The 22,268-nt window shown below is 38.0% G+C and overlaps 1 protein-coding gene across 1 annotated transcript in view; it reads right to left on the bottom strand.

Moving 5' to 3' along the window:
* hs6st3b (heparan sulfate 6-O-sulfotransferase 3b) overlaps positions 1-22,268 on the bottom strand; it is a 952,882-nt gene that overhangs the window by 2,657 nt on the left and 927,957 nt on the right. The window lies entirely within an intron of this gene.

Genomic DNA, 22,268 nt, shown 5'->3' on the forward strand with positions numbered 1-22,268 from the left:
CTGATTTGTGTTTTTTGTATGGAGCATTCAATCTGAAGAAAATATGAAGCTGGTTTTAAATTCAACTTCGCTGAAGCAGCAAAAGAAATTGGTAATTGCACTGCTGCAACAAAATGTGATGCGTCTGAGAAACTGATGCAAGAACATGTAAAAAAAATGTATAAGTCGGGGTCTGATTTTCTGATCGATTTTTCGGGTTTCAAGACCCGACTTATACGTGACTATATATGGTAGTTAACCTAAGCAACACATCTTTGGGGATGTCAGAGAGGAAAACCAGAATATGGGCAAAATGTTCATTCTTCATATGCAGAGAAATAGGGTGCAGGATTCAAACCCCAGGATGCTGTGGCAACAAGCTACTATATACATATTATTAATAGATCTCTGGTTGGAGAGGAGAGAAACTCTGTTAAAAAAATTCCTCTTACGTGTTACTACACAGTTTGAATCAAGACACCTTTTTTGACCAAACTATTACAGTACACATTTTCAGCAACAGGATAATTAGAAAATCCTCATAATTCTTTAAGCAGTTCATAAACTTATCCCAAAGAAATTAACTGTGATTTGTCTTTTTGGAAAAAAACTAAGTAGTTTTCATTTAAAAGTAGAAAAGTATAATTTAAATAACATGAGATAATATCCATAATATAACATTCTTAATGTAATTTAATATTTTCAAACACATGTAATCCAATTCTCTGCGGTGGGTTGGCACCCTGCCCGGGATTGGTTCCTGCCTTGCACCCTGTGTTGGCTGGGATTGGCTCCAGCAGACCCCCGTGACCCTGTGTTCGGATTCAGTGGGTTGGAAAATGGATGGATGGATGGATGGATGTAATCCAATTCTAGGCCAGTAGGAGGCTTTTGCCAATCTCAGCAACATTGGGACAGAACCACTCATGTACACATCCACACCCATAGCTGCAGTCAACCAAGGGGTACTCCCAGGACATTGGGAGGAAAAGTGAAGTTCCTAAAGCAGAAGCCAGACATACATTGGGAGCATGGGCATAGTGATGTTAACACAGCAGCTGGCATGGGACACAGACCTAGAATGCTGCTTCTTGAAGGTGCCGTACTCTTTTAGAAATTAAGTACATAAATACATATAAGAACCTTTCAATTTATGTATAATTTTCACTTCCTTTAAGATGATTAGTTTTACTCTACTGTTGCATATCCTAGCTATGCACATCTAACTGAATCAATAATTGTCTTTAGTGTGATTATAAGAAAAAAGCCAAATGTGACCAAATAACCTCTTAGCTGCCATCAGACCAGCAAGCATGGTTTTCCTTGGCACCTCATTAAGAGCAAGTTTAGAGTTTTCCTTAATCAATAATACTGCAGAATGGATCTTTTCTGCCATTTTAGATATAATTTCTAAAATATAGAAGGCATTTCATATCTTCATACCATATTAACAAAATTACCTAGTTTCTATTAATGAAAGTTAAGAAATAAAAGCTAGACAGAGTTTTATTTTCTGTGTAGGCAAATTTAAAATAAATTAAATTAACTGCGATCTTGCCATTGTTTGTGATTGAACTTTTGTAAATCATTATTGTTTATCAGCCTATTCTTTTTGTACTTTGTATTCTTTGTGTATAAAGATATCAACTGGGTCACATTGCCCTACATCACAAAAGTGGCAATGTTAGATTAACTGGCAACTTCAAACTGACCCTATTTGACTGAGTGTGGGTGTTTATGTGCCCTCAGTTTATTCTTGTGTGGAGTCCGATTCTGCTGGAATAAGCGCTGCCTACCAGACACAGTGTATTAAACTGGTTCAGTAAATGGGTGCATGTAAATCTTTGTTGAGAATTCTGAAATATATCATATTGTAAATCAGTGCAGATAAAATATTAATAAACATAGCTTTTGAGTCCCAGTTAAAGGTACATTTAAAGCTTTTCTTACGAATGGATTGTATAATTAAGGGATTTAAATGCAACTTTAACTATAGAAGCCATGCAGACTCAGATTAAATGCAGTTACTAGTGTCCTAACTCCAACTGCAATTAGCAGTCATTTTATGTTGCAACTGGCCCAAAGACAATGCCTTTTTCTCTGGGATGGAATCATCTGGAAATGCTGCTTCTAAGCTGCAAGTCTGTGAATGCTCTTACAGTCTCATATGATTACCTATAAGCTAGTGAAATAACTATGATATTCTAATGCTGGTTATTAAAACAATCAAGATGAATGCTCAGTTAGTTTTAGGGTCTATCCTGGGACTGTTACTTTTTTGGATTTATGCTAATAACACAGATTCTGGTGTAGTTAGTAAACTTGTGAAATTTGAAGATAATATTAAAATTGGAGGAATGACAGACACCAAGGAGGCAGCAAAACCAATTCAAAAAGACCTTCACCAGCTTCAGAACTACAACAACAACAACATTTATTTCTATAGCACGTTTTCATACAAATGATGTAGCTCAAAGTGCTTTACATGATAAAGAAAGAAAAAAGAAAAATATCAAAAATAAGATTAGCCAATACTAAGTAACAAAGAATAAAGTAAGGTCCGATGGCCAGGAGAACAGAAAAAAACAAAACAAAAAAAAATCTGCCGGGGTTCTGAGGCCACGAGACCTCCCAGCCCCAACTGGGCATTCTGCGTAATATAAATGATCTAAATCGGTCCTCATGGTCTTCAAGCTTTATGTGGAAGAATTATATGATGATGGTCATGTGGACATCTGGCCTTTAATCTATCAATGAAGGTGAACATTTGTAAAATAATAATAATAATACTTTTACATTTAAAATGCATTTTAATGTAGAAAAGTGCAAAGTGCTATACATGGGCAAAAGAAACACCTATTATAAATACAAGATGGGAGACACTGTCCTACAGTAAGCAACATCTGAAAAGGATTTAGGGGATTATGTTGTCATCTAAGCAAAGTGCAGGCACAATTAAAAAGTCAAATAAAATGTTAGGGTATATTGTAAAGATTTTTGAATATAAATCAAGGGGCCTTATGCTCAGAATATATCACACACTAGTGAGACCACATCTGGAGTATTGTGTGCAGTTCTAGTCACCACGCTACACAAATAAGCAGCCCCTGAAGCTGTGCGGAGAACAACAATCAGGTGCATCCCAGGACTTAAGGACATGTCCTACTCTGACCTGTTTACTCCCAAGCAGAGAAGACTGCATGGGGACTTAATCTAGGTCTTCAAAATTCTCAGAGACATTGATAAAGTAGAACCAGCAGAATTCTTTCAACTTACAGGTGAATCACATACCAGAGGACACCAATGGAAATTAAAGTGAAATGCACTTAGGACTGAGGCTGTGATGCACTTCTTTACTCAATGGGTTTTGGGAATCTGGAACAAACTACAGAGACATGTATTTGAAGCAGAAACCTTGACAAGTTTTAAGAAGACCCTGGATAAGGCATCAAGATACCTTAGCTATTAGCTAAACAAGTGAACTTGATGGACTGAATGGCCTCCTCTCATTTGTCGAATTTCTTATGTAGTTTTGTGATATTTTGCAATGAAAAATGTCTGTCCGGGACAGTTTGAGAGGCTTATCAAAATAAAGGTGAAAGGCCTGCCTCGTGAAGTGAAGTCCAACAGATTTTAACAACCTATAGCCTCTCTTATTGCAGTCCTTTCTAATTTTATTTCAGTGTCTTTCAACAGGGTACTCTTGTTTCTATTTGCACCATAGTTTTAATTTGAGCTTACCCATGACATTTTGATACAATACTGTAATCCTGCTTGTTCTCTATTGCATCCAGGATTGATGCTAGTCCAAGTAACTGCCTGCCTGAAGTTTTGTCTGGAGTCTTTTTTTTTCCTCCCTCCTCTCAATGAAATACATGTTAAGCTGATTGGCAACTATTTATGTTTCCAGGATAAATGTTTCCCTGCTGTCCCCGGCAGGGTTGGATCCTGCCATGAACCCAGCGATTCTAGGATAGCCCCAGGGTCCTTCCAAATCTATAATGGAAAAGGATGGATGGATAATTGAGTGACTGAACTAAAATTTCAGGTCACGTTTTGAACAATAGTTAAATTTAACCAAAGGGCAGAGCAATTTATCTTTAACAAATGTCAAAGAGAATTGTTCTTCCAGATTAGAAACTGGTAAAAAGGAAGCAAAGGATCAGGAGATGAAAGGGACAAAAATCATCAACTACAAATGGGCAGGAGTCTAAACATACCAAATACCAAAACCCCACTAACCAATGTTAAACTTGAAAAATGCACGTAGTTTAGAATACCTAAAGGATTTTTGGTTAGCTAATGCTGTGAGAAAAGTTTTTTCTATATTATCCAAAATCTTAGATAGTAGAATAACGGTGATGGCAGTGCCAGTTTTCTTGTATCACAATACGGCCACAACAAAAATAACTTACAGGCACCCATAATAGAAACAGAATAAACAAACTGGTGTTATTAAATATTTTAAAATATATGTTCAAAATGACTGCAGGAACACAAAATCATAACAAGAATGAGATAAAGAAGACCAGGATTATCCAGTAAATGGATTCAGTAAATACACTGGTAATGAATGGAACCATCAGTCTGCATTGTTCAGTTAAACTTGCTAAGTTTACTTACTATATAATATTCATTTTGGCTTTCTTTTTTTTTTTTTTTTTTTATATTTTTATTTTATTAATTTTCATTGTAATCATTCCATACAAACAGATCAATTTATAACCCAACAAATTTGAAAACAAATCAAACCCCACCCCTGAGAAGGAGAGCTTAGCTAAAGGAAAATTTCTTTAAGCTTTTAATAAGGCAACATTAGACAAAAGAAGGGGAGAAGTAAATATCTATATAAATAAGAGATGGAGAAGGGAGTTAAATGCAATAATAGTTAATTCTCTTATTCTAAAATAATATTGATTAAATCCTGCCAAGTTTTGAAAAAATTTTGTACAGATCCTCTAACTGAAAATTTGATTTTTTCCAATTTCAAATAATATAAAACATCAGTTTCCCACTGACTTATAAGAGGAGAATTAGGATTCTTCCAATTTAACAAAATAAGTCTGCGTGCCAAGAGTGTAGTGAATGCAATCACCGTTTGCTTGTCCTTCTCCAATTCAAGTCCATCTGGAAGGACACCAAACACAGCTGTTAGTGGGTTAGGAGGGATTGTGATACTAAGGCTGTCTGAGAGGCACTTAAAAATTTTTGTCCAAAATGATGTTAGTTTGGTGCAGGCCCAGAACATGTGACCCAGTGAGGCAGGAGCTTGGTTGCAGCGCTCGCAGGTCGGATCCTGGCCTGGAAACATTTTGGACAGTTTTAAGCGAGACAGATGAGCTCGATATATAATTTTTAGTTGAATAATTCTATGCTTTGCGCATATAGAACTCGAGTGAATTCTCTGCTTTGCTACCTTCCACTCCTTTTCTGATATATGGATTAAGAGATCTTCTTCCCAATGTCCTCTTGGATCTTTGAAAGGTAGGGACTCTAATAAGATTTTATATATTGCGGAAATAGTGTTTGTTTCCTCGGAATTGAGCAGTATTTTTTCCAGCATTGTGGAGGGTGCAAGGTGGGGGAAATCGGGCAATTTCTGTTTAACAAAATTTCTAATTTGAAGATAGTAAAAGAAATGTGTAGCTGGGAGGTTAAATTTTGAACGTAATTGTTCAAAAGATGTAAATATGTTGTCTATATAAAGATCTCTGAGCATTTTAATCCCAAAACTTTTCCAGGTATTAAAAACTGGATATACTTGCGAAGGTTGAAAGAGGTGGTTCTCTTGCAGAGGTGCCACTGATAAAAGATTTTCCATCTTAAAATGCTTCCTAATTTGGTTCCATATTCTGAGTGAGTAAAGCACAATTGGGTTATAGTATATTTGCGATAACTTTCATTTATTGGAGAGCAGAGCAGGGAATATAAAGAAGTACTACAGGATTTTACTTCTATTGCAGACCAAGCCTGTGTATGTGCATTTATTTGTGTCCAGGTTTTTATGGCTTGTATGTTTGCTGCCCAGTAATAAAACTGAAAATTAGGTAAAGCCATGCCACCTTCTGCCTGAGGTCTTTGTAGGGTCGCTCTTCGGATACATGGGTATTTTGAGTTCCAAATGAATGAGGTTATTATTGAATCTAACTGTTTAAAAAACGATTTATTGATATATATTGAAATGTTTTGAAATAAGAGAAGTTTAGGAAGGATATTCATCTTAACAATGTTAATTCTTCCGGCTAGAGTGAGATGAAGGGTTGACCATCTATGCAAGTCTTGCTTAATTTTTTCCATACAGACGCCAAAATTTTGTTGATAAAGAGCTTTATGTTTACTTGTGATATTTACCCCTAGGTATTTAAACTGATCTGCTATGGTAAAAGGTAGGGTGTCTAATTTAATATTATATGCTTGTGAGTTCACTGGAAAGAGTATACTTTTATTCAGATTAATTCTAAGACCAGATATCTTTTGAAATTCTGTTAGTGCTGTTAAAACAGCAGGGACAGTGTTTTCTGGGTCCGATATATATAAGACCATATCATCTGCATATAGAGAAATTTTTCTGTTCCAGTCCTTCTCTGACAATCCCCTTTATCTGATGAGAATTTCGGCAGTGAACAGCCAGTGGTTCAATAGCGATTGCAAACAACAGTGGCGACAAGGGACATCCTTGTCTGGTACCACGTTCTAGTTTAAAGTAGTCTGAGCAAATTTTATTAATACAAACTGAAGCTTCTGGACTGGTATACAGTAGTTTAATCCAAGCACAAATATTCGGGCCAAATTTTGGCTTTCTGCTGTATAGTGTAAGCCTAACAGATATACTACGTGGACATCTATAACATTTTTTAGATAAAATAAAAATCACAGTTATTGCAAGGACTGATTAAATATGCATACATTCCGTCTGCTAGTGTTGTATTTATTGAAGTGCCCTAAACAATAGTTAAATTTTTTGCAAAGTATGAAATTCATAACTGCCAATATTTTGTGAGCGTTTAATAAGTGTGAGTTATTAAATGTTGTAAAATCATATACTTTATAAGTCAGAAAAGTAGGTAATAATCATAAAAATCTTTTTTTCCACAGAGAAGAAATTATTTACAAGCAGTTACTTCCTCAATTATGCACTTTATGTCCAAATACGGCATGTTTTGGAGGACTATGTGGTCTAATAAAGCATAATAATGCCCATCTGGCCAGTTATTATTGATTCCATTTTTTCAAAACGTGCTTGATGATTAAAACAAGTGTGAGAGGAGTACATTTTGGCTTCATTTAGATGCACATTACATTGCCATCTGTACTGGCAAATGTGCAGCTATAACCCAGCTGAGACAAAGATTCTTTTCTTTGTGAAAGAGAGAAAGGAAGAAAGATTGCTATTATGAATTTGTTTGCAAAAACCTGGCTTGTAAAAAGCAGAGTTCTTCTCCGGGATATTCTATTAAGAGCTGTAAAGGCCATCCACAAGATGGCACTATAGCATTTAAGTGCGGTCACTTGGCTGAAAAGAATGGAATACAAAAACGATAAATCGCTCAATGCCAACATAATAAGTCAAGCTGAAAAATTGTACCAGACAAAAACATAATGGAAATTAGTTGCAAAAAAAAAACAAAAAATGTACTAATATTAGTGAATAAACAAATGTAAAGGACTATGAAAATAAAAGCAAAACAAATAGCTATTCATATAAAATAATCTGTGACTACCTGTATAGTATACTATATACCAAAACTATAAGGTGGCATTATGCCATATCTTCTCTCTTGCTGTTATTAATACATATCTGAGCTATGAAGTTTAAATTTTCATTCTTCCTGTCTCTTATGGTCTGTATCAGCTGTTTATCACGATAACGTTAAAAATATGTAATACTTATGTATAAGACAGCACAGTGGCAAGGGCAGATGCCATTTGGAACCATCACCCTGCATTTCAATCCCCACCCAATGACTATCTATGTAAATGTACATGCTCTTCCTGCATCTCCAGAGATTTTTCTAAAAATAAATTGACACATCTGTTGAGTGTTGGTGGAATGTGGGAATAGTATCTCTGGATTAAAGTGGTGATTCCAGTTTCTACAAAGGGAAACTGAGGATGTGTTTCAGTTAACAAAGGTTCAATCCCCAAGCTTCCCAAAGAAATATTTGGCTATGATGGAGACTCTGACCAATAGTTAAACTTCAAATTACTGTTGACTAGTGTGGATTCTGTTCTGGCAGAGGAACAGTGGATCACTTGTTTTGTTATATGTGTACCTTTTGCGAAAGGGTTTATTTGATATTTGGACTTCAGTCTTGACACATTATACACTTCATGTCAAAATTTTGTCATTAGTACTATAACATGAAAAAAAATTCTGTTTTAGAGGTATGTGTTCAACATTTCTTGCCTCGCATTTCTGTCATCCTACATTTAACCAGATCATTGTAGACATGGAACACACACGAAATGCATGTGTTCCAAATAAAGATATATTATTTACCCCATACAACTCCAGGCACCTCACACTGGGATAAACAGATCGGGAGAACTTTTTGCCCAAGTTGAGCTGTGATGGTGAGGGAATGGGATAGCAGGCTATTTGCTGCTTGTGCTGATCAACACATTTGCAAAACAAAAGACACTAATGGAGAAGTGTGAAGGAATTTAAGGTGGCCCAGGATTACAAGTTTTTTCAAAGGCTTCAGGGATTCTAGTGTTAATGCCTATATGGTGTCACAATAAGTAGACACCAAAAGTTGAAAAAAGGTTTGGGGCAGCCTCCCGTATATTGTTCCCTGGCTGCAAAAGGTTATGTTATTCCACTGATATGCATAGATTTGAGTTCAATACGGAACTGATGGTATGGAGGTAAGATGGCGGTTTTAAAGGCCAGAAAAGGAAATGAGGTCATCCAGGGCGGAACCAGAAGGGTCCTCCTCCATAGGCTCGGATCTGGATGTGACATCATCGAAAAGGCCGGAAGTGACATCATCGGGCCCGGAACCGGAAGTTTCATCATTGGGGTTAGGTGGAATTTCCTGTGAATGGTCTGCAGGAAAGCAAGAAAAAGAGTCAGTGCACTCTGCCACCTCCTGGTCTGGTGTGGAATTACTTTCGTTCTGGCCCTTTAGCTGTCTCCCAAGAGCATGTGTGTGACAATGGATATATTGAGGAGACACTTGCACCAGAGTTGTTTGTGGGATAGGTGCTGCAAGATTACAGTTTTCTAAGGCTGTACACCTTTTAGTCGTTATATTTGCTGGGTAGGGGTTTTGTCAAAATTCTTAGCATTGCAGTATGTTGAACACATTAAAGGCAGATACACAGTAGGACTCGGTCATGTGTCAGTTACGTTAAGTCTTCTTGTCTATGATTTTCAGGAACACATTGTTGAGTTATTATTTCTGTTTAATGATTTTCATTATGCTGTTGTTATTTTACATTTCATCTTTACTTTGATGAGGGTTTCTTGTTCAGGCTTATGGGCACAGCCATTTAGAAACTATGGACATAGCAGTGCATGCTTTGTGCACAATGTACTCCTGATATCAAGCTTTATAAATAGGGGCTGCTCCCAGTAAAAGAATGACATAGCTAGAGAAGCTCATTAAACAAACATTTAGAAACAGGACACTTGTTTTTCTATTCTTTTTTTGGCTCTGATGCTAATTTGGCCTTTGACACCCTAATGTTTTATCTGTTTTAAGACTAATGTTGTCTGTTTTTTTGAAAATCTATAAAGGAAAGTGCTTAACTGATTTTTGCCAGCTGTATCAAGTAAACCACTGGATAAAACAATACTGCATCTGACCTACATGAGGATGATAACATCAATCTGCAAACCCAGTATTGGTAGAGAAAGTAGGTTTAGTGTGAGGTTCACGCTTGCACGTGATCAGGAGGAGAACAGGTACCTCTAAATATAAAGGGCCGTGCTATTCAAATGAAGGAAAGGGACCCAGGAGCCAGCTGTGAAGTAATTTGAGTCCTTTGTTGTCTTCTTTATGAGTGAATGCATTTGTAATTTTGAGACTGAACAAAGTGTATGTGCACCTGTGGCAGGCCCTTGTTCATTCTGCAGGCAGTCATATGAAAATAAGGAAATAAATAGGTCCTCAGAAGTGTCTAGATCTTCATTCATCATTATAATGAAAGAAAGAATGAGATTACAGGTATAAACAACTCAAATAAGATTAATCTTTAGGGTGTGGGATTTAGTTTCTTTGAGAGATTGAGAACCTCTGGGATGAATGAATTTAACATCTTGACCTTAAGATTCTTCTGCACTAATCTTTCTATTATAAAAGTAAATGTTGGGACGAGACTTTCTCAGAGATAATTTCAAGTCCCACGAGAGATAATTTCAAGTCCCACGAGACAAGACTTTATGCAAAGAGATTTTGACAAGTCCCGTCCTCCTCTCAAACGTTTACAACCATACCCACGGTCCAATCACTTCTCATTTGTGTGAATGCTATTGTCAGACACAGTTCTTGCGCTCTCAGCTCCAAGTGGAGTCAGAAATAAAAGACAGAGTAGAAGACAAAGTAGAATGGCATAAAGAAGTTCAAAAATGTTGGCGTGATACACATGCAGAGCAAGTTAGAGATTATGAAAGTACTAAAATTTGAAAGTCTCAAAAAACTGATAGTAAAGATCGCATGAGCGCAAACAAACAGAAATTATTACTCGGTGAAATAGCAGAACAGCGAAAAGAGATTGAATATATGGACATACATGATATGACAGAAGTATGTAGATATTGTTTGGCTTTAAACTTTAAGTTGAAGATTTATAGATCGTCTAATTCATGTTGCCATCAGGGAAAAGTAGTGTTTCTTCCCAATGAAGAGGTGTATCCGCAAGAATTTAGGGAGCAAGCAGGGGGTGAAGCTCCCTAGTTTTCGATATAGTTTTATATGTATTTTGGATAAATAGGTTGTTGGTGGTGTGTTAGAGATTGATGGTTGCTGTTATCCTTTTTGTAATGTATTGTATTATCCATCCATCCATCCATTCTCTTCCGCTTATCCGAGGTCGGGTCGCGGGGGTAGCAGCTTGAGCAGAGATGCCCAGACTTCCCTCTCCCCGGCCACTTCGTCTAGCTCTTCCGGGAGAATCCCGAGGCGTTCCCAGGTCAGCTGGGAGACATAGTCCCTCCAGCGTGTCCTGGGTCTTCCCCGGGGCCTCCTCCCGGTTGGGCGTGCCCGGAACACCTCACCAGGGAGGCATCCTAATCAGATGCCCGAGCCACCTCATCTGACTCCTCTCGATGCGGAGGAGCAGCGGCTCTACTCTGAGCCCCTCCCGGATGACTGAGCTTCTCACCCTATCTTTAAGGGAGAGCCCAGACACCCTGCGGAGGTAACTCATTTCAGCCGCTTGTATTCGCGATCTCGTTCTTTCGGTCACTACCCATAGCTCATGACCATAGGTGAGGGTAGGAACATAGATCGACTGGTAAATTGAGAGCTTTGCCTTGCGGCTCAGCTCCTTTTTCACCACGACAGACCGATGCAGAGCCCGCATCACTGCGGACGCCGCACCGATCCGCCTGTCGATCTCACGCTCCATTCTTCCCTCACTCGTGAACAAGACCCCAAGATACTTGAACTCCTCCACTTGAGGCAGGATCTCGCTCCCAACCCTGAGAGGGCACTCCACCCTTTTCCGGCTGAGGACCATGGTCTCGGATTTGGAGGTGCTGATTCCCATTCCAGCCGCTTCACACTCAGCTGCGAACCGATCCAGAGAGAGCTGAAGATCACGGCCTGATGAAGCAAACAGGACAACATCATCTGCAAAAAGCAGTGACCCAATCCTGAGTCCACCAAACCGGACCTCCTCAACACCCTGGCTGCGCCTAGAAATTCTGTCCATAAAAGTTATGAACAGAATCAGTGACAAAGGGCAGCCCTGGCGGAGTTTTATTGTATTAAACAACGTTTATTTGGTGATGTTTCAAGCATTGTGTATAGTTGTATGTGTGTTAGGTATGTTTGTAATTCTGTTTAACGAGCCATACATTGAACTTGGACCTCATTTCGCATCTATCATTTGTTGTTCAGCTGCATTATTGAACACAGACACAGTTAAAATTTCTTTTTTTTAAATGTTATAATACCCAGGAAATAATATTTACTGTATGCTGTTTGTTTATATTTATATTTTATTGTTAATGCTTTGCCACAACAAATTTCATGCAAATGATATCACTAAGGCAATAAATTAAATATAGCTAAATATGGACCTCATGTGCTGTATACTAAGAGATGCTAACTGAAAGAAGGAAGCTCCTGGGTGTACAGGCAAGTTGTAGAAAGTACATCATAGTGTGGTACCTGTAAGGTTTAGACTGGTAACTGGAGCTAGGGACACTGATCAGCACCTCTTCATCCTATTACAACTATGATGGGTGTGAGGACAGGTGGACAGAATATGAGATTATAATACATATATTTAACAGTCTTTGCCATTTTATAATTATCTCTCTGTCTTTCTTTCTACTGGGAATAATTCACAGCCAATATTAGTGAGACAAAGAAATTAAAGTTTATTATTGAGATAAAGTCAAAAATAAATACAAAGACAAATGATAAATGACTCTCCTCTCATATATGGCCTATGTGATTCCCACAATCAATAATTAATCTTCAGAGTTACCTGACAAATGCCCTGCGTCTTCTAGTAATGAAGTACTCCACAAGCCCAGATCCTTTGTGGAAAGGTACAAGACAATTAACATGGTAGGTTTCCTACCCTCCAAGATGACACAGGGGGTTGCTCAGTGACTTCCAGGTATCAGTCAATCTTTATTGAATTTTTTTTTTAGAAAGATTTACAAAAATGCAGATTTTCCCTTCATATTTGATGCTCAGGCATGCTGACAGACATTTTCAAGGTCACATAGTAATTATGTGAACCCCCAAGTAAGTAAATTTAAGCCCAGTTCCTAAGACCACGAGAACAATGAATGCCAAAAAAAAGAGATTACATATTCCCCACCTGCCAGCTAATTGTCTTGTCCAACATTAATCATAAGCTATAGAGTGACTCATTAAACAGTTGAGAAACAATGTAAAAAAACTAAATGATTCAACAAACAAAAAATTGCAATTAAATTAAAGAGACAAAGGGCCCACTTGAGTCCTATATGCTAACTGCTCATAATGTCAAGTTTCATCATCTGCTACAGTGAGTGTTTAATTTTTAGATTACAGCAGCAGTAGCCGGAAGAAGTCAAGTAAAGCAGCTAAGCAGCAAATTACATAGTGAATATGTGCATGCAAACACACACACACATGCTGTATATAAAGTAGTATATTTATATGTATATACTCTATACCAGCAGTTCTCAAGTCCAGTTTTGTGGGTTACCTGTGGCTGCTGGTTTTTGTCCCGACCCAGTTCTTCTCTTAATTGGACTCCTACCTGAATAGAGTAAGCTGTTATTTCCCAGTTTCTGTGTTTTTGTAGCCATCAAGAAATAATAAACTGGTTATATCTTTTACTGAATGAAGAAGGAATTTATATATTGACCAGGTAAGCATTATACCTTTTTCCGATTTTATTTTTTTAATTTTCTGGTTATTTAGACAATTATATTCTAATAAGCATACAAGTGGGTGGCAGAGTTCATTTTTGCTGGTGTCTACTCTGCTCAGCAATAATTGTTGATTTATAGCACGGATGTCGAACTCCAGGTCCTGGAGGGCCACAGTGGCTGCAGGTTTTCATTGTAACCATCTTCTTCATTGGTGACCAGTTTTTACTGCTAATTAACTTTTTTTGCTTTAGTTTTAATTAACTTGACTCAGGCCCCTTAGTTTTTGCTTTTTCCTTAATTAGCAGCCAAACAATAATGAGACACACAACAAGCCACCACGTGACCTGCTCACCTGTGCCCATCACACAATATCTGAAAATAAAGAAAGGTGAAGGTCTCTATAAGGTTGATCTCTCAGGTCACCAAAACATTTTGACAGTGTTCTTAGGAAAAACAGAAAAATCAACAGTTTGCTGTGGCAAAATGAGAGCAGCAACAGGCCATGGAATTAAATAACGGGTTTAATTAACAGCAAGAATCAGCCTCTTATTAAGACATTGGTTGGAATTTGAAATCCCAGTTTAGCTGGTCATCTGTTGGCTGGTTTTCATTTCTGTTTGGTTCATTTCTGTTTGGTTGTCATTTAATGAAGAAAGGAATAAATTCGGAGGACTAAATCCTTAAAAACAGGGCTTTTAAAATGAATAGAAAGTAAGTTAATTAGCAGTGAAAACTGGTCACTGATTAGGAAAAAGGTTAGAATGAAAACCTGTAGCCACTGTGGCCTCCAGGCCCGGAGTTTGACACCCCTGATTTATAGATATGATTAAGGAATCAAAGTTCAGAGAAAAAGTGAATTAAAAAATAACAAAGCAAAGTAAGCATTTAAAGATACAGAAAAAATAAAAATATATCTTAATTTCCAAAAAGGGTAAATCTGTCACTACTCCTCTTTTCTAAACACAAAATAAAATGAATAAAACAGGTCAGCTAATTCAAATAAAGGTAACAATATTGAACTGATTGAGAAACTCGCTGGAACAAAAACCTGCAGCAACAGGGGACACCCAGAACTGAACTTGTGGGCCACTGCTCTATACTGTAAATGCTATACTAAAAGTAGTATAACATATTAAGTGATGTACTTAGTTCTACCAGTATTGTAACGCAGAAGCCAAGAAAATGTGCATTCCAGTGATAATGTGGGAATGAAACAGAAGCAGAGCCTCACAAAAGATGAGAAAGAAACCCACCAAACTGACCTTGTCATGGTATTCGTTACTTTCTCAAATGGTGTTTACACCAAAATGAGAGAATGAACAAAAGCAAGGAGAATTCTCTCAAGCTGATTGGTGCAGCAAAGTTTTGCTGCTCTGGATATGGGGGTACCTTGCAGACAGTTCATAGTTCAGTTCACCCTCAGAAATGCTGAATAAAGGATGTCAATTTGAACCAATGTAGGAGTGATCTCAGCTGTTATTTAACAAAGGAAAATCCGTAAAACAGAAAGGTTTGAAAATTTATGATTGATAGAATATAATGTAATGATCACTGTAGTTGCTAGTTAGACACCGAAATTACATTTTAAGCAAAGGCTCAACTGGCTGATGAGAGTGTACAGAGAGAAAGAGAGGGAAGGAAAGCAAGAATTTCTGCATTTCTGCTTGCATCAGGACCCCCCCGACCCCCCCCCCCCCCCCCCCCCCCCAAGTCAGAGAAACACATACTGGGCTCATCTAAGGAATGTAATACCCAGCCAGGGCCAGAGGAATTGCTGTCGTTAACAGTTTTTTCTCCCCACAGCACTGAGAAAACTAACTCTACCCGTTTTGGTCAAACGACTACATAAACCCAATGCCACAGAGTGTCATTTGGAAATGGACTTGCTCAAGAACAGAGCTCCATAAGCCAGACTTGCTCTAAAGTCCCACATATTTAAAAAGCCAAGAAGGCTATTTAACTTCACCCTTGTGTACCTGTTTTTTTTTTGACAGCCAACATTATAATTACAAGGGATGACCCGGCTGGTGCCCTGTGTTTCTTCCACCCATCCACAATATAAACAATTATATTATATATATGGGTTCAAATCTAAGTAATCAATGTAGACCTCAATGTTAACATTTGAAGTGCACCATGTAATGCATATGTCTCTGATAAATGCCATTTGCTAATAAAAGCAGTGTTAATGTTTGTAATGCGCCATCTGGTGGAATGACAGAGACCTAGGAACCGGACGGACACACAGACAGACACACAGATACTTATCTTTTTATTAAAATGGTTAGCATGTAAATAGGAATATAGAGTATATAAATGCACTATGAGTTTGTTAGAGGGAAAAAAGGAAGATGGAGTCTCCAGCCTAAATTCTTACTGCTGTTTCTTTTTCTCCCCAGGATGGGAACAATGGAAGACTAATGCCATCATGAAATAACACTTAAAAATGAACACTACATATCCGAAAAATATCTAATATTGAAATATGTCTTTAATGTCACTAAATTTGAATATTGCATAGACAGGAGAAAAAGACAAAGAGCAAGAGAGAAAAGTATAGAAACAAAACAGGGAGGAACCACCAAACCAAAACATTTTCAAGTGATCAGCTACATTTTGCTTGTGGCATTTTCAGTGATAATAGATAGATAGATAGATAGATAGATAGATAGATAGATAGATAGATAGATAGATAGATAGATAGATAGATAGATAGATAGATAGATAGATAGATAGATAGATAGATAGATAGATAGATGGCATTTCTTGTTCTGGGGTCATAGTCGGACACACACTATACAATATAATCTTACTGCCTAACAAACAGACAGTCCTAGTTACAGTGATGGAAGCAGTTCCCGATGCCAATGACCAAAGTATAGCTTGGTAGGGTATAGTAAAATCACAATTCATATTCAAGGATAGTGTGTGGTACTGCTGCCACACAGTGTTTAGACTCCATGTTTATTTCTGGGTGACCTCAGTCCTCTCCCTAACCTGGCATCTGTAACCAAACACCTAGTGAGTGAGTGAGTGAGTGAAGGAAGGTCATTAAATGTACCCTGCAATGGGCTGATATGTCGCCTGAGTTGATTCCTACCATGCACCAGTTGCTTCATCTTCCTTCAACCCTGAAATGGAAGAAGCACATTCTGAAAATTGATGAATGATGTGATTCTCATCATCAGTGTTACATAAAGACAAAAGGCAGCCAGCTGTCCATTTTCCAGAGTCAGCTCACAGCAGTTTGTATTAAAATGCAAATAAAGCCTTTGCTGAAAAGAAGAATTATTAGAAAGAAGGCAGGCAGCAAAGATGCTCGGTTTGTTTTTAAGCTTCATTTAAATGCTGCTTTTGCCTTTAGTTTTGCAGGAAGAGTAGTTAAATCTTAGAGACACACATACACTTCAGGTTAAGGGAGAATACTTACAAGACAGATAATACAAAATAAAAGGTGAAAAGAAAGGAGTGTGTTTGTCAAAAACTATAACAATGATCAGATTGCATTTTAATGCAAAACAATAAATGTATGTTAAACAGGAAATAGAAGAGGAGACAGTTTAGCTCACCCTGTCTGACACAGTAAATTACTTCTGAGCCTGTGCAGGCCAGCCCTGTGAAAGTCAATAGTGCTTGGTCTTGAGCTGTGATAGATTTCCCCTTTTGAAGGTTATAGCTGACTCTGTGATTTAGGAGAAGATATTACTTACGGCCACCCCTGCCTCTGTGGTATAGTGGCCATAGTTCAAGGCATTAGAGTTCAAAGACATATTAAACTTATCTACTTAAATCTCAACAGTAGGTTTCAAATGATTTACAGCAACATCAAGGAATACCGTGCTGCCAAGAGCTCTGAGTAGGATATGGAAGCCTTCCATGTAATACACTTTTATTAGGAATAAACCAGCAATTTCCAAACCTGACCAATCTATAAACTACAGAGGCCTCCTCCCATAGCTAATGATGTGAGCAGGTAAATGCTTTCTACTATTAATATTTGTATTGTAGACTAATAAACAATTTGAAGACTAATAAAAAATTTGAGCTCAGCTTTGCATTCATTTTACTTTACTTTCTTTGCTTGGAACATTACAAAAGTACATTTTACATCCTGGATACAAGAGGCTTTCTTGTTGTGGCTGCTTTGCCCACTGTTTGAATCTATAGTGTGGTCCAGTAGCAGTAGTGGACTTCAAAGACCAAGATTTGCTTGATGGCTTCATCCGTCCTCTGGCATACTATGCAACTCTAAACGAATCACTTTGTCTACCTGCTTATTAAAAAACAAAATCTGTAAGTGACTGGGTGTTTGCTAATCTTCAAAGCTGACATCTTCTAAATTTGACAATCGCAAAGCCGGCAGCTCTTCCTTTGATATGCAGGCGATGGCAATTAGATAATCAACACACTGCAGAGACTTGAGAACTGACATTTAACTTTTAGGCGATATAATCTCAGCTACTCTTTTTTCATTCACAGACACCAACATTTCAACTTACTGGTGAACATAAATAAATAAGAAGAGTCTTGGCTGTATCTGATATTAATGCTTTATATAAACCAGTATGTTTTTCACAATGAACAGAATATACAAGCATCCTATTAATAAGTATTTTCCAGTAAAATGCCATCAGAATGATAACTCTAATTAATTTCATACTTAATACAATTTAAGAATAGTACGAAGATATAAAGGTTAGTACTGTATCCTCAATGCTACAGAGTTATAGGTCAATTCTTGACTACCACTGGAATTTGCATGATTTCCCCATTTTCTCTAGGTACTCCTCCGACATATTAAATATTTGCAGATTACTTTAAACATTGATTCAAATTGACCTTGTATGATAGATCATGTAAATTGGTGGCCCTGTAACAGATTAATGTCTTATCTTGGTGTTGTTTTCTTAGCAGGCTCACCCCAAGCAGGATAGGCATTATTCTAAATGTGGAGAGATAACAGATGTGTGCTCTCCTACTAGGATGTTCATGTAATGATGGTTTAGAGACCATTTTAGTAATCTACATGCTAAGTCTATTGCAGAGTGCACTCATAAATCATCCACACTTGGCCCATTTAAAATCACAAATTAGCCTAACAAACAAGTCTTTGGGATGTGGAAGGAAAACAGGAGTTTCCGGTAGAAAATTCATGCAGAATCACAGAGACGCAGGTAATTCTGTGGTTGTGAATCAAGCCCAGGTCTCTGGAGCTGTGAGCTGCCTCGGGGCTTGATATTTTTAATAAAACTTGCATACACACAAAACAACTTTCCACACAAACTTTGGGATTCATAAAAGAAAACGTGTATATTTATGGCAAATCTGACTCATACATATGCAACATTTCAGAGTAACTGAGGAATGACAACACCCTTGATCAATTAAGGAGACGGAGGTACACCAGATAAATGACAACTCACATGTATAATAATACATATCACTGAGTCGTTATTATAATGTGCATTGACGTGACAAATATATTACACCTCAGAAATGATGAATATGATATACAGATTGGCTTTTAGCTCCCATTTAAGAAAACCAATGTTACATATTTGCACTGAAGAATGTTTTTATTTTTTCGTCAGTTTATATTGGCTACTTGTCACTTCTCAGAGAATTGGCCGGCAAGTCAACAGTATCTTAACCAAGCTTCACTCCATCGTGCCTGCAGTGCTGGAATTAAATAACTGACCAGCATTACACTACAGTGTGAATCTAAATACAAAAAAAAAGAAACATGTTTTTGCCAACATAAACAGGCAAAGTCCGGTTCATCCCAACATAATTGGAGCACTTTACTGCACCCATATTGCAAAAAGGGCCCTTATCAAGAATGAACCTGCTTTTGAGAATTCCATTAATGCACAAGTCATCCAAAATATGACTGACTAACACTGTGTCACAATGGCCTGCGTCCACCTGTGATTCAATCATTTTGAGGCAAAATAGCTTTCACAGATGGTTCTGAACTTGGTGGCTAGCATGTTGGTAAAGTAACTGGCTGAACCCTCAGTGTATCATATGGCTTGTACTATTCATCGCAACAGCAATCATGTCATTACACTCAGACAATGGGCCCTTACACCTTTCGTGAACTCCTAGAACATAGAGGAGAGGTGCTATAATGTTGTGCATGATCTTGCACTTTTTTTTGAAGAGCATAGCCAGTTACTCTTGAATGCAGGTGAGGGGATTTTGATGCATCAGAACGGAAAAGCTACTTCACCAGCCAATGAAGTTATGTAGTGTCGTGATTGCATATATATGAAGTTGATTAGCATGCTGAATATATTGATGTTTGAGGGCGGTGTACACATATTTACGAGGACTATCTATAAATGGTAAATTTGGTAGTAATATTTCTGCGACAGGTTTTATAAGTCTGATTTTTTTTTTCTGGCGTACAAATTTTCCTGTTTTTTTAGCGTGAGCATATTTTCACAAATAACTCTCAGGACTGTATTTTGCTGCCACCTAATGGACACAGTAACATAATGCTGCAAAGAATAATTAATATTTCTATGCATTCTGCCACTTTATGATAACTCTACGGTAACTTATCAATATTCACATGTGAGCAGAAGCCACATGTGTAAACGAGAAGCTATAAAATGCACATGACTGGACAGCATGTACATAACGACATCATTACAAGTTGTCTGAACTTTACAAAACACCACAAGGAATATACAGGTCATATATCCCTAATCCAAAATTTCAAAATCTGCAATGCTTCAAAATCTAAAACCTTTTGAACACTGAAATGGGGACAACAAGTGGAAAATTCTACATCAACATTTACTTTGTGTTGGATGGGGTATGGGAAGTCCCCCACGAAGCTTAGAGTGCCAAGAAGCAAAGACACACTATCTGGGGTCGAGGGTCGAAGCATTGAGAAAATGTCACAAGATCGTTGATCGGGTGTGGGTCACTGCATGGAGTGCTACAAAACAACAAAACACAGTTGACAAGCTTTGTCGCTGTAAACCGATATGATAACACCTATGTGGCAATTGAAAAGTGCTGCATGGCACCATTACAGTTGCAGATTACGTGCGTGGCAATGGAATGTTGACAAAAGCAGCTTCATTCTTGCCCTTAGAAAATTTCTGAAAATATCAAAAATCTGAAATACTTCTGCTCTCAGGCATTTTGGATCAAGGATAAACAACCTTTGCTTATATATATATATATATATATATATATATATATATATATATATATATATATATATATATATATATATTATGTTACAGCCTTATTCCAAAATGGATTAAATTCATTTTTTTCCTCAGAATTCTACACACAACACCACATAATGACTACGTGAAAAAAATTTACTTAAGGTTTTTGCAAATTTATTAAAAATAAAAAAACTGAGAAATCACATGTACATAAGTATTCACAGCCTTTGCTCAATACTTTGTTGTTGCACCTTTGGCAGCAATTACAGCCTCAAGTCTTTTTGAATATGATGCCACAAGCTTGGCACACCTATCCTTGGCCAGTTTCGCCCATTCCTCTTTGCAGCACCTCTCAAGCTCCTTCAGGTTGGATGGGAAGCGTCGGTGCGCAGCCATTTTAAGATCTCTCCAGAGATGTTCAATGGATTCAAGTCTGGGCTCTGGCTGGGCCACTCAAGGACATTCACAGAGTTGTCCTGAAGCCACTCCATTGATATCTTGGCTGTGTGCTTAGGGTCGTTGTCCTGCTGAAAGATGAACCGTCGTCCCAGTCTGAGGTCAAGAGCGCTCTGGAGCAGGTTTTCATCCAGGATGTCTCTGTACATTGCTGCAGTCATCTTTCCTTTTATCCTGACTAGTCTCCCAGTTCCTGCCATTGAAGAACATCCCCACAGCATGCTTCACTTTAGGGATGGTATTGGCCTGGTGATGAGCGGTGCTTGTTTTCCTCCAAACGTGACGCCTGGCATTCACACCAAAGAGTTCAATCTTTGTCTCATCAGACCAGAGAATTTTCTTTCTCATGGTCTGAGAGTCCTTCAGGTGCCTTTTGGCAAACTCCAGGCGGGCTGCCATGTACCTTTTACTAAGGAGTGGCTTCCGTCTGGCCACTCTACCATACAGGCCTGATTGGTGGATTACTGCAGAGATGGTTGTCCTTCTGGAAGGTTCTCCTCTCTCCACAGAGGACCTCTGGAGCTCTGACAGAGTGACCATCGGATTCTTGGTCACCTCCCTGACTAAGGCCCTTCTCCCCCGATCGCTCAGTTGAGATGGCCGGCCAGCTCTAGGAAGAGTCCTGGTGGTTTCGAACTTCTTCCACTTACGGATGATGGAGGCCACTGTGCTAATTGGGACCATCAAACCAGCAGAAATTTTTCTGTAACCTTCCCCAGATTTGTGCCTCGAGACAATCCTGTCTCGGAGGTCTACAGACAATTCCTTAGACTTCATGCTTGGTTTGTGCTCTGACATGGACTGTCAACTGTGGGACCTTATATAGACAGGTGTGTGCCTTTCCAAATCATGTCCAATCAACTAAATTTACCACAGGTGGACTCCAATTAAGCTGCAGAAACATCTCAAGGATGATCAGGGGAAACAGGATGCACCTGAGCTCAATTTTGAGCTTCATGGCAAAGGCTGTGAATACTTATGTACATGTGCTTTCTCATTTTTTTTATTTTTAATAAATTTGCAAAAATCTCAAGTAAACTTTTTTCATGCTGTCATTATGGGGTGTTGTGTGTAGAATTCTGAGGAAAAAAATGAAT

This window comes from Erpetoichthys calabaricus, chromosome 4 (genome assembly GCF_900747795.2).
Source record: "Erpetoichthys calabaricus chromosome 4, fErpCal1.3, whole genome shotgun sequence".
NCBI lineage: Eukaryota > Metazoa > Chordata > Cladistia > Polypteriformes > Polypteridae > Erpetoichthys > Erpetoichthys calabaricus.